The sequence below is a fragment of the Centruroides sculpturatus genome, unplaced genomic scaffold (assembly GCF_000671375.1).
Source record: "Centruroides sculpturatus isolate CEXI.00-Female unplaced genomic scaffold, Cexi_2.0 scaffold932, whole genome shotgun sequence".
NCBI classification, from domain to species: Eukaryota; Metazoa; Arthropoda; class Arachnida; order Scorpiones; family Buthidae; genus Centruroides; species Centruroides sculpturatus.
In genome coordinates this window covers 342,601-352,425 of record NW_019385024.1, presented here as the reverse complement: position 1 = coordinate 352,425, position 9,825 = coordinate 342,601, and the positions used below count along the sequence as shown (strand labels likewise).

At 30.4% G+C, this 9,825-nt stretch overlaps 1 long non-coding RNA gene across 1 annotated transcript; it reads right to left on the bottom strand.

Moving 5' to 3' along the window:
- Positions 1-2,052: 2,052 nt before the first annotated feature.
- Positions 2,053-6,192, bottom strand: LOC111633576. The gene is made up of 4 exons (XR_002758075.1): positions 6,150-6,192; positions 4,284-4,454; positions 3,059-3,253; positions 2,053-2,479 (listed from the first exon to the last, which is right to left on the bottom strand). It is a non-coding gene; the product is annotated as an uncharacterized LOC111633576 (long non-coding RNA).
- Between the last annotated feature and the right edge of the window lie 3,633 nt (positions 6,193-9,825).

Genomic DNA, 9,825 nt, shown 5'->3' with positions numbered 1-9,825 from the left:
ATGAAAATTTTTCGAGCGTTTAACTAGAATTGATTGATTTATAATTAATGAATCAAACTGTGAAGGATTGAAGTTGTGTATTGATAAGTCTTATGTAAATTTCTCAAGAGAAAAATGACGAAAACTCTTTAAGATAAAGAAAAAATGTTAATGACTTTTGCTTTCTTTTATTCGGTTGAGAACAGTTTTAATTTTTAATAATGTGCTTTAAATAACGTATGAATTTGTTAATAATGTATTAAAAATAAACTTTATCAATTATAACTACTCATTTAATATGTATATAAACATACACAATAAATTATTATAGTGTATTATGCAATAACTTATATATCTTTTATGTCTTTGTCTTTTTTTCCTCACTTCTTCTCCCCTCTCTCTTCTTCTGCTCTCACTCACTCCTCTCTTCTCTCTTTCTTTCCTTTTTGCTCTTCTTCTGCTTCCCCCCTCTCTCCTCTTCTCTCTTCTTTTGCTCCCCCTTTCCTTCTCTCTTCCTCTCTCGCTCTTCTTCTGCTCTCCTCTTCTTCTCTACTCTCTCTCTTCTTTTTCCCCTCTCTTCTTTCTCTTTTCTCTTCTCTCTTCCTCCCTTCTCCATGTACAATTCCATTAAGAAAATTATCATTAAACCTCACCACTGTGGCACTTTTGGCGCTTTGGATTTTAATTCGCGTGATTTTTGGTTGTGGAGAAACTTAAAAGGTATGATTTATCGAGGATATGTTGCAAATTTAGAAGCCTCGAAAGACAGCAGGAAGCATCAATTACAGTCGCGCTCATTGTCTTCGGGTTTTGCACCTTTACAATGGCACCATACTGAGCACTATCTTCTGTTACACAGAGACATTACCCTTGTATAAATAAAATGTATGTTGCTTGCAGTGCCAAAAGTGCCACAATGGTGAGTTTTGGTACTATTTTTTTAGGAAAGTGTTTTTCGCGTATCCGTATATTTGATTTCTATCGAGACAGTGTTTATTTAAAACTGCATTCTTTTAAATTTTTATTTAAATAGAAAATAATAAAGTGATATTAGCAATTTATTCAATTCATTATTATTATTTTTTGCTAAACAGATAGAAAGTAAATAAAGGAAACAGCTGAAACTCTTGATTAAAAAGAGAAGAAGGAAATTTTTTTGAGAGATTTCCATTAAAATCAGTTATTATGTCAAAATAACTATTAATTTAATTTTATTTGCTTGTCAAAAAATAAGATTTATTTATAAACAAATAAAAATAAATAAAGAAAGAAAAAAGTCAATAAATTCCTTATAAAAATGAACACAAAAGATACTATAGAATTAATCATTTTAATATATTTTTTTAAAAATTTAAAATAAAATGCTTTTATTGGTCGTATTTTTGGGGTATGGTATGGTGAGAGCTCCACCCTCACCATACTATACAGTGCATTCACACACACACATTATGGTTAAATTTTACATTTTATTATGTTTATCAGTTTTGGAGTGAAGAGTATGGAGGGGTGGGCTACCACCTAAAACATCTTTAAAATGCATTGTGTATGTTTTCAAAGTTTCAGACTTTTATCTTCATTAGAATTGGATGAAATCTGAGTTACAAGATTTGAGGATATGCAAGTGTAGACTCTGAAAGGACACGATTGATTCTTAGAAACGAGGAAGGATATCTTTTGCCCCATTTTAATTTGGAGTGGGAAATATAATCACAAAATTGAATTAAATTCTCATATAACAATATGGAGCCTTCATCTTACGATAATGCCATAGTTTGGAGATTTCTTTCTGTTATATCCAATCAAAATTTCTAAGAAAGAGTTGGGTAGGACATCTTTCTGAGACCATCAATTTGAATGTTGTTGACTAGGAAAATCAAATTGAGAATTCATGGAATAAATCTCTTTAATAATGGAAAGAGATGAACTTCTCGAGGCAAGAACTTCTTCAATTTTCTCAATAATGCAATGTCATTCAATTATTGAAGAAATTGAAAAGTCTAAATACTTGATTATGCAATGTATAATAATTATTGGTACAGTAAAACTTCGATTTAACGGACTTCGTATGTTATAATATTATTTTATTCATACTCATACATCACAATAACACTTTAAATTCGTTATTAAGCTGTAATTTTCCAATTACAGACTTATGTATTCCCAATAACGTCCCTCTGTTCGTTTGTTCGTCCGTCCTTCCTTAATTACGAGAACGGAGTTAGATCGATGTAAACCGAAACCAGATATGGAAAGATTAGCGACTGGAGGCCCGATTACCTTATTTTGGCGTGGATTCAGGGATTTGAAGGAAGACATTTTGGCACTCGACTGTCAGACCAACCGTTATCCAGGCACGTAATTAATTCCAATTCAATATCAAGTTTCTCAGATGCTGGACAAGAAAATCTGATGAATTCTCCAAACTTGTAAACATCTTGAATATCTTCTATGATGAGGGAAGAATTATCTGGTTTACGAACAGGAGGACATCCCTTCACGCCTTAAAACAACAATAAAATTTTATTAATTAGAAAATAAAATCAGTTTATTTAATATATATAGTATTTTATGACGTATAAGATGCACTTTTCCACCGAAAAATACTGTCTGAAAATGGGGTGAGTCTTATACGCCAGTTAATTGTTTGTTCGTATACGGCAAGCGACCCGAAGGGGTTTTGCCGAGTGGGTGCCTCCTGGGAGAACTTTCTTCGGAAAACTGGTCCTATTTAAGTGCTGCAAACGCGAAGAAAATGCGGAAAACTCCATGTGGCCAACACGTTAGATAGCGCGTATTATTTTCATAATATGCAATGTCATGTTGAAAATTTTATCTCACAATATTTATCGGGCTCACCAGTCACCGGTGAACAGTGGTACAGTAGTTGGTGTAAGTTTGCACCTCACTAAAGTGGAGTTTTTTGGGTTTCTTTACGTTTGTAACACCTAAATAGAGACACATTTCCCGTAGAAAGTCCTTCCGAGAGGCACCCCCGTCGGCGGATCGCCCAGGTGTCGCGTTACCTCGCACAGTACAAACAAACTCACAATATTTATTCTATAATTTTTAGTATACTTACATTTAAATATTCCGATTTTCCACGTTTCGTGCGAACAAATTGCATAATTCTGACCTACCAATACAAAATTTTCAATGGAACACGAGAGCGTGACGTTCTCACCATCCAATATGTCATCGTTTATATATCTTCCTGAAGTAATTTTATAGGGTGATAAACGTTCTTCCAAATCGTAAATATTGCATTTTGGAATGGCTGTAATAAATAATTTTATAAAATTAAAGGACGAACGAACGAACAGACGAACAGACGGACGTTAGTAGAAATCTATTAGTTCTGGAATTTGAAAATTGCAGCCCAATAATTTTTAAATTAAAACTTTCTAGTTATTTAAACTCATTTTAAATAAGAACGTATGCACAGGAGAAGAGAAAATTGTTATACCCCCAAGGAAATAGAGCCTCTATACACCGGAAACCTGCCAAACCGTACGAGTCCGGTTTATACGGGTTTACATTAAATTGTAAATAAAATGCAGCCAGATTGGATATTAAAAGGTCGAGTGAGAACTATTCATAATTACAGGGGTTAGAGCAGAGATTGAAGTGAGTGGAAGATATTACACTTTGGTGTAGTAACTTTCATATTACAGATTTTCAAAGTTTTGTCATTCATCATTTTGATAGATTTCGCGTCGAATGTCACTTCTGTTCGAGTTGCCATTTGTCCTTTATGAGCGACTTTTCAAAAACTTTTACTCTTTCATCATCAAACCATTTAAATGTAATTCATTTAATTATATAACTTGAATATCAATTATATATTAAATATTACATAAAATCTCTAACCCGTAATCGAGAGCTCGCGTAGGATCCACAGTTAAAGCTTGCCCTTTTAGCCTCTGTTTCTTGAACAAATGAAACACGTAGAATATTTTTTTTTATTAATTGTTATTTTTTATATACAAGTCACACGATATATTAAGCAATTATGTTTTTTATATTACAATTTTTTTATTGTTTTTTTTTCTTAACATTCTTTTCTACGAATATTCGAACTGGTGCCTTAATTAATATTGAGCTTAATAACTCTTGTGTCTTTTGTCGAAAATTTCTGAAATTTTGCGGGGAGTTTTGTTTATCGGGGGTTGCGGGCTATTAAATTTTCATGGTTAAAGGTCAAAGGGTGGGTCATTTATTTTGTCGGGAAAGTTACGCAACTTGTTGCTGGATTTTTTTTTCTATTTATCATTTTGATTTATTAAAGTTAAAATATAGAAATATACCTTCACACTCGGGTGTTTCGCTAGACCATTTCTTAGTTTCGAGGCAACGCAGTGTAGAATTACCAACAAGTTTATACCCTGGCCAGCATTTATAATAAAGTCGGATTTCGTTTTCATAAACATCTCCAATTGTGCTTCCGTGCCTGATTCTTCCTGGTTTGCTGCACTGATCTAGTAAGAAAGAAGTTATTCATTGAATAATAAGTTGAACAATTCCTTTCAACAATATAAAATAGTATATTAGGACGTCTCTTATTTGGTTAATATTTTTGTGCTTTTTTTTTAATCTCACTCCTCATTCTTTTTCTTTGTTTTTAGAGTGAATTTCACTGTGTCAAAAATAGGGAATGTTAAATATATTATTAATCCGTGCCGACTTAACGATATATCTTTAATTTTGACTACGATTAAATGTATTTAAAACACTAACTTGAATTTATTGAGAATTCTTTCGACGGATGCCAATGGTGAAGTAGACTTATCGACCGGTCTAAGCTGTCCTTATGGGTCTTCACGAACCCAAAAATGCGATGGGATGAATGGAGTTAGAGCTGTGGTTCCACGAATACCCATCATAGCATCCAAAGGAATTTGCTGAGACGTGTGCTCTTAGCTTGCAATTTCTCCAAATGTCCATGGACAGCATCGTGCATTCATGAAATTGCAAGCTAAGATCACACGTTTCACCAAAACTCCTTTGGCTGCTGTGCTGAATATTCGCAGAACCATGGTTTCCCCGGGTTCGGAGAAAAATCCCCATCTTCTCCCTCAATACGGCGATGGTTAAGTTGAAAAAGATGTCTCTCCCTGTCTCTTTGTACAATTCTCAATTAAGTCGGCACAGGTTTATCAATTTTTATTAAATTAATTTTAGTAAAAGAAACATTAAGGAAGCGAGACTCAGAAATATATAAACATTAAAAAAAGTATATCCTTATATTAATATAATATAATAAAACTAATTTAATTAAAAAGATTTAATGATTTGAAATAAATTTTACATTTAAATATTCATAATTCAAAATACACACGCTTCGATTTAACAAAACCCAATTTAACGGACGATTTAATTTCTACTATAAAGCTGTTATGTATAGAGGAATTATGTATAGAGGATGTATATTTCGTATGGAAATTGGTCAAAAAATGCCCCCTAAAATTTTTACATTTTTCGTCTCGGGGCACTTTGAAACGTCGAAAAATGCAACAAAATTTGCATATTTCCCCCTGTATGTATGGATTTTTGTGTATTTGTGTGTGGGGGGCTCAATTTTGTTCACCAAATTTAAAGCTTAATAACTCCCGTGCTTTTTGTCGAAAATTTCTGATATTTTGCATTGAGGTTTGTGTATTGTTTTGCCGGGAAAGTTACGCAACTCGTTGCTGAATTTTTTGATTGATTCTATTAAATTTTGGTGGTTAAAAGTCGGGAAGTTGAGGGGATAAAGGGAGGTTACCTGTCATATCTCGAATGGGGTCGCCCTTAATGAAGATTTTACTCGTTACTAACATTTACATTTTTATATAAAACTCATACCTACCTTCAAAATCAAAATTTTGCCATTTTATAATAATTAATGAAATAAAAAGTTTTTAAAAATAAAATCTCGTATCAGATGGCGCCACACAAAACCTTAACTTACGGCCGGAAAAGTTACACAACTCGTTGCTGGATTTTTCTATATTCTTTATCCGTGAATATAGAATTCTAAAAAAGGTTGGGCCAATAAGTATAAATTACTCAAGGTACATTATAAACGGTTTTTCAGCAATAGTGAACAACACCTCCCCTAATTAGTCCGTTAAATCGAGAGATTACTGTATATATTTTCTAAAATAAAAATAAAATTGAAAAAAATTAAATACCTGAAAACAGCTTAATTAGTAGAGAATGTTTCCTTTCGGAATTTCCTCTCGCTCTCATCAATGACAGCATTCAATTTATCGCTTTGGGTAAGTTCATAAAATTAGTTTTGATGGTGAAAATCATAAAACTCCAATGGAAAGTCACCTTTATTTATAAATTACTTCTCTTTCTGCCGAATTATCTTTCAATATTTTACGAGCGAATATTCTCAGGAATGAAAATATGTTACATTTTAAACACTTGTATTTTTTTTTTCTAATGTGGAATTTTAGGAAGAATGTTTTAGTTCATAGCTCATGCAGATAATTTAAAAGACGGACGAAAGGGTTATAAAAATTAATTAAACTGTTAATAGAAAAGGCCCGAAGATATTTTTAGAATAAAGTAAAATATTAAATAATCGTTAAAGATATTCAATGAATAATAAAGGAAGGCATCCGGAGGTTAAATTTTTATCCTGCTTAAAATGCTAAATCGAAATCAATAACTTTTCCCCCTTTTTTTGTTTTTTTTTTTGATTGATTTTATTCCTTACTTCATCGGATCTGAGTCATGCTATTTTGAATAATCAAATACTAAGACGAAAAAACAAGCAATTTACGATCAATATTATTATTATTTTTATACTTTATTGTAAATTAGGCAATTAAAAATTCAATGTAGAAATTTATAGAAAATTTGGATGTTTTACTGAATTATTATTATTATTATTATTTTATCTTTTCTCTTTACGTAACGCTTGATTAATTCATAAAATTTCTTCTTTAAATATTTAATTAAATTTTAAAAGTAAACTTTAGTAAATTGATAATATATTTATATTATTAATTAAATATATTAATTAATTTAATTAAAGTTATAAATGCGTAAATTAAATATATTTATAAGTTTATTTGATGAAAATTTTTCGAGCGTTTAACTAGAATTGATTGATTTATAATTAATGAATCAAACTGTGAAGGATTGAAGTTGTGTATTGATAAGTCTTATGTAAATTTCTCAAGAGAAAAATGACGAAAACTCTTTAAGATAAAGAAAAAATGTTAATGACTTTTGCTTTCTTTTATTCGGTTGAGAACAGTTTTAATTTTTAATAATGTGCTTTAAATAACGTATGAATTTGTTAATAATGTATTAAAAATAAACTTTATCAATTATAACTACTCATTTAATATGTATATAAACATACACAATAAATTATTATAGTGTATTATGCAATAACTTATATATCTTTTATGTCTTTGTCTTTTTTTCCTCACTTCTTCTCCCCTCTCTCTTCTTCTGCTCTCACTCACTCCTCTCTTCTCTCTTTCTTTCCTTTTTGCTCTTCTTCTGCTTCCCCCCTCTCTCCTCTTCTCTCTTCTTTTGCTCCCCCTTTCCTTCTCTCTTCCTCTCTCGCTCTTCTTCTGCTCTCCTCTTCTTCTCTACTCTCTCTCTTCTTTTTCCCCTCTCTTCTTTCTCTTTTCTCTTCTCTCTTCCTNAAAGTACTTGGGTAAAAGTACCCTAGGCTCCTTTCAGAGTTCGGAGTAGGTTACCCCCCTGTGAGCACCTCTGCCCCCATAAAATGACTTCGTATTTAATTTTGTCAGAGTTGGAGTTGGCCTACTAAAATTATCAGGAGTCAGAGTTGAGTGTTTTTTACCGACTCCGCAGCCCTGCTTAAATGGTTAAAAAGGCTCACTATATTCAATTCTTTGTGTATTGATATACAGATTTTGAGTATATAAATGCTTAAAAATTTTCTTGCAGTTCTTAAAAGTTCTTAAAAAAAAGTACTTAATTTTTAAAGGAGAAAAGAAATTAGAACCATATATAGTATAGAACCAGAAACAATATTCTGAATGAATATTGTTTCTGAATATTCTGATTCTAATTTCCTAATGTTCTGATGTCCTTGTTAAGAGTAATAAGGAATGTTATATTGGATCTTAATAATCTGCAAGATTTTTACTGATAGGCTATATTTTGTTGAATTTTGTCAAAAAATGTTTATAGTGTATGAAATATACACAATAAACTACTTGCAGATTTCTTTCTTATACTATTTTCAGACTAAAAATGACTTCTTTAAGGAAAAAACCATCTAAATCAAGCAGTGTTTTCCTGATTCATAATAAAATCAGAAAAAGCTGCTGGATTATTCCATTATCTTTGTCACATAATCTAATATTGTAAGATTTTTATTGAATGTACTTTTTATGCTAGAAACAGATAAAGAATATGTTATGTATAACATACTTTATATCAGTTAATTGTTTTTTTTTATAGTTTTTACAAGAGCCTTAAAACTCCACTACTAAATTTAAAATAATATAAACTCAAAGAATTCTTTAATGGAGTGAAAGAAAGAAATGTACAACATAAGTCAGCAGTTTTGAGGTTAATTCAGCATCACACCTTAACTTCACAATAGAATTCCAAACATCTATTATAATAAATATAAGTTATCATTGCCAGATAATCATTATGTTAGTAGTATTAAATTCCACTGTAATATTCAGTTTCATGATGAGCATTAAGATCAGAAACACTTATAATATTATAAGTTTCTTTGTTTTTTACTCCATTTTTTGATTAATTTATATTTTAGCTTAACATGATTTATTTTGGCTCATAATATGTAAAATAATTCAGTGTGAAGTCTGTCTTGCCAGTCTATCATAGAACAGATCAATGCAATCTTTCTATGTTTTTAGCTTTTGTTTTTACTATAATAATGTGATAAATTATTAACAACTGCAAATATAATAAAAGTATATTGTTAGAATTTACAAATATGTAAAATAAATATATATACATATTTTGGAAGTAAATAATTTGTTATATTTACAGAACTGGAAAGAAATGGAATTCCGATGGTATCGTCTTGTTATCCTTATTGTTTTTGGAGGAACAGACATTGGGTTTGCACTGTACACTCGTTATGCAACGGATGAAAAAGCACGTGTAAGTTATGCTGCTCATTTTGCTGGAGCATTAGCTGGATTTTTAGTTGGTTTGAATGTATTAAGAAATTTGAAAGTTCATTCCTGGGAAGTTAAACTTGGTTGGATAATGTTGGCAGTTTATGGCATACTTATGCTATTTACAATTCTTTGGAATATATTTTATTCAGATTATTATCCTAAAAATTAATATATTTTGGAGATTTTCTTCGTTAATATGGTGCTAGTTTTTATATATTTATTATATACTAGTGATGTGAACATAGTTACTAATGATTAATTTTGTACTCATAAGGATTTGAAATACAAATACTCTTTTTTTCAAAATTATTCATTACTTTCTAATTACAGTCAGGAGAGAATAATAAATAAATATTGATTATTGTTTACTACTTAATAATAAATTTAAACAACTAGATTATTATCAGGCTATAAGATGTATTAAGTTTTCTCTAGCTTAGTCTGCTTAAAGTGAAATAATAATCCTATTTTTTAGACTAATTATTAATAATATAATATGTGCTTCAGTTGTTTATGCTTACTAGTTATTTTGTTTTTTAATTTCTGCTTTATTTTATCAAAAGCTAAATACAGTACCAAATAATACATAAATTCAGTTAGAGAAAGAGTAAAAGTCAAGTGAAAACTTTAATTCAGAATCAAATGATACAGCCAAATTCTTATTGAGCTATATTAATTATTAAGATACTAAGTAATTTGGACTAGAGGT